At 45.9% G+C, this 4,053-nt stretch overlaps 1 non-coding gene across 1 annotated transcript; it reads left to right on the top strand.

The window, feature by feature from the left end:
* Positions 1–1,280: 1,280 nt before the first annotated feature.
* Positions 1,281–1,471, top strand: LOC117019895 (U2 spliceosomal RNA). The gene has a single exon (XR_004422580.1). It is a non-coding gene; the product is annotated as a U2 spliceosomal RNA (small nuclear RNA).
* The last annotated feature ends 2,582 nt before the right edge of the window (positions 1,472–4,053 follow it).

The following is a 4,053-nucleotide window of genomic DNA, read 5'->3' as shown; positions in this document are numbered from 1 at the left end:
TTACTATATCTTTCCACCATGTGAGGACACAGAGAAAGTGGCCATCTACAAACCAAGGAGGGAGGTCTCACCAGGAGGAACCAAATCCACTGGCACTTGATCTTGGACTTCCAGCCTCCGTAACTGTAAGAAATAAATGTCTGTTGGTTCAGCACCCGTCTGTGCTATTTTGTTATGGCAGCCCAAGCCAATTAAGCTTTGTTCCTAAGTGAAGTGTGTGAATCTTTACCCCAATCTGAGCTATGTCTGGACTGACCGCAAGCAGGAGCGTTTAGCAGATGTCATGTGCACAGGGAAGAATTTCCAAGCATGTCTGGTGGTCCTTGAATCCCCTTCTCCCTCCAGACTCCAGTCTTTCTCCACAATGTCTTCATCCTGGAGGCCATTGTCCCTTGGAGGAATCGTCCTGCTTTGTAAGTCTGTCCTTACCCATCTGCTTCTCATTTGACTTGCTGGCTGTAGGGAAAACACAGATAAAGTTTCAAATGCTGGGTTGTTCAAGGTGTAAACAAAGGGTATCTCCTGCCTCCCTGTTAACTGATGTATCCTCTCATCTGTCTCAATTTTTAAATGGAACCAAAACACATCAGACACCAAGGCGATTTCACAGCGTTGCACAGCAAATGCCCTTATCCCGCATTCTTTCTGTTAATGGAAATAATATTAATAGCAAAACAGCTAATGTTTACTGAGTGCATTTATGTTTCACCCAGGAGCAAAGTATTTTAATGTACTGTATCATTTAATCCTAGTAAGTATCCTCTGGGGAGTAGGTACTATTTATCCCCATTTATATTATTATCAGAATCAAGTTTGTCATAATGTCAGGCAGCAGAGTTCAGTGCCTGAAGAACAAATTCCAGCTGTTCACTTATTCAGTCACTCATCACATATTTACTGAGCACCTCCTAAGTGCCAAGCAGATTTACCTACTGTTTAGAAAACCAGAGGGGGGAATGATGGGCCTGAGTGGCCACCTCAGAGGAGAAAGTTGGGACAGGACTAGAGTCTTCTGAGAAACAGTTTGGATGTTTATGCCAAGACCGGGCATCAGTTACCTGGCGAGTGTTCAAGTGTGCCCTTAGGAGAGTGCTTGGGACAGCAGGCTCTGGAGTGGGCCTGCCTGAGTTGGTCTTGGGTCTCCCACTTTCCTAGCTGTGTGGCCTTGGGAAGGGCTATGTACCTCTCTGAGCCTGTTTACTCATCTAAAACGTGGGTCATGATACCTACACAAGAGAGTCATTGTGAGGATTTAAATAGCCCAGTAAAAACAATCCCTTATCGCTTCGCGGCCTTTTGGCTAAGATCAAGTGTAGTATCTGTTCTTATCAGTTTAATATCTGATACGTCCTCTATCCGAGGACAATATATTAAATGGATTTTTGGAGCTGGGAGATGGAATAGGAGCTTGCTCCATCCACTCCGTGCATCGACCCCGTATTGCAGTACTTCCGGGAACGGTGCACCCCCCTCGGGGTAACAGAAAAAAAAAAACACACACACACAATCCAATGGACTTAGGAAATGCTTTAAAAAACATTAGCTTTTATTAGCTCATGGAGGCTTTAGACAAAGTGTAATAAAACACCCGCATATATCCATTTTGGGTCATGGTAGCTCTCCGATGACTCTCCTAGATAACTTCATCGATTAGCTAAACTATTTGACTGTTAATGAAAGATTGGTTGTCAGCCATTTGGACATTGGGAAGTTGCTACCAAAATGAGTCAGACTTTTAGAGTGCTTGATCACAGACCATTTTTTTCCCAGCTATAATTAAATAAGAGTGAATGTGAGCTGAATCGACGCCTAGTATGTATCATGGAACTGCACCATTGGTCAGAAGATAATTGTCCCCTCTGTCTTCAGAGGAGGATATATGTGTGCTGCTGCTTAGTTGTTTGCAAACTTCCGTGAGTATGAAGCTGCCCCTTTAATTCAAACTGTTTTGTGGATTCCATAAACACTGAAAACAAACTACATTTATAAGTATAAATATAAATAGTGATACGTGTGTATAACTGTAAATACTTTTCATTCAGACTATAAACAATGCTTGGGGCCTTATTGGCACTGTGGACCTCTTACAGGAACTCCAGGGAGTCCAAGATCTACAAACTGAGACCCGCAGACCTCATCCCAGTGAAGTTGCAGGTCATGAAGCTAGAGCCGATGTTTAGGGAGCATCTGTTACATGCTGGACATTGTCACAGGTGCTTTGCAAACATAATCTTATCTAATCCTATCTGTCAGCTGTAAAGTTGGAGCTATGACAGTCCCCACTTTACACACAAGGCAAAGGTAAGGCTTACCCAGTTAATGGTGGAGCCAGGATTTGAAACACTGGTTTGGATGCGCATTGATTTAAGCCCAAATTCATCCTGGTTTATATTTGTTATGGACTGAATGTTTGTGTCCCCCCGAAATAGAATTAAGATGCAAATCCTGGGCAAAGTAGAAATTTAGCTTTTAGATCCCTGTTGGTTGTAGTCTTTGAAAACTGCCCAGATAGGAAAGGACCAAAATTCTAAATTAGCCAGGGCATGGTCACTACATAGACTTGCTAACTTGTGTACATCCAGCTTTGAGAAAATGGCCAGAGATGGCAGGCGGGAGCCCCACAGCTAACCAGGAGGTAGTTAGAAATGGGAAAGTGTGGGGCAGTTTTGAAAATGCTGGCGTTCCCACATCCGTCTGCCCCTGTAGACAGAGCCCAGCATGTCCTGCAATCAGATCTTGGTCGTCCAGTCCTATAGAACCTGCTGCTCCCTCAGATTCTCCATCAACCTCTTCCACTTTCCTCCTTTTCCCACCCCCACTTTTGTCCATGCTCTCTTCTTCCTCCCATACATACCTATGTGTGACTTGTCCAAATGATCTCTTTCCACACCCTTCTGAAGCAGATGGAATGGCAGGCCTCTTGTGTTGGACTTCAGCACCAGTCCTCTGAACAGCTCCACCCCTTGGTCCGCCCCAGCAGTAAGCACACCCACACCCGGAGGGAGTGAGTTCATTCTAAGATTCCAACTTTCCTGACCCGCAATCGGGTGTTCTAAGGAGAAACTGAGGCACACATGGGCCGGCCTTTCTTCAGGTCCCACCACAAGGCTGTAGGGGCCTGGGGCAGTCCCCAAATCTGACATCTACTCTTAAAGATGCCTCCCACACAGGGAGGTGCAGTCTCTAGAAATCTGTCACTAGCAACCTGGTGTCTGTTCTGCCTCACAGTAAAAATTAGATATGGGGGGGAGGGGCAGGGATGAAACATGAGAGAATGTAGGGTAGGAGTGGGAGAAAAGAAAGCAGGCTAGTGGGAAGGTGGAGAAAGGCACTAGGTCTGGGGATGCCACAGCTGAAGGACTCAGGAATAGCCTGGGTCAGTGCTGATGTTTAGGGACACTTACCACATGCTAGACACATAAGCCTCACGGAGACCCTTTACCTGCTTACCTCCAGGTGCAGACCCCTCCCCCAGGCTCCATCAAGACACCAGGGAACATTAAGTCACCACCTGTTCATAGTGCCTGCTTGGCACAAACTGGAGCCCAATAAATATTTGTTGGTTAATAAATGAAAGAAATAAGCAATTGATAATCAAGAAGCCCCCAGCAAGTACCTTTCTGGGTCGTCATTTTCCAGTCTCTAAAATTAAAGGGTTGGACTAGGATAGATGCCTGGCTTCCAACTTCACCCAGCTCTGCACTTACTTCAATGTGTGACCTTGGGCAGGTCACTGACCTTCCCTGTGCCTCGGTTTCCGAGTCTATAAAATAGGGATCATAGTACCTACCTCCTAGGGTGATTTAAACGGTGAACCAGATTATATAATTGCCAAGCGCTTAGAACAGAGCCTGGCACATACAAAGTGCTATGTAAGTAAAAGAGTAAATTTCCAAGATCCCTTGACCGTGGATTTTCTCAAACCGAGACAGCGTGGGAATGGCCCAGAATCTGCGGAGCCTCCAAGCGTTCGCGCATGCTCACTGAAGGTACGTGTGGGGGAGGACTACGTTACCCACAATGCTTCCCGCGGGCCCTCCTTCGCGGCCTCGC

The sequence above is a fragment of the Rhinolophus ferrumequinum genome (assembly GCF_004115265.2).
Source record: "Rhinolophus ferrumequinum isolate MPI-CBG mRhiFer1 chromosome 15 unlocalized genomic scaffold, mRhiFer1_v1.p scaffold_54_arrow_ctg1_1, whole genome shotgun sequence".
NCBI lineage: Eukaryota > Metazoa > Chordata > Mammalia > Chiroptera > Rhinolophidae > Rhinolophus > Rhinolophus ferrumequinum.
The sequence above is the reverse complement of the archived record's forward strand: the minus strand, read 5'-3'. Positions and strand labels throughout refer to the sequence as shown.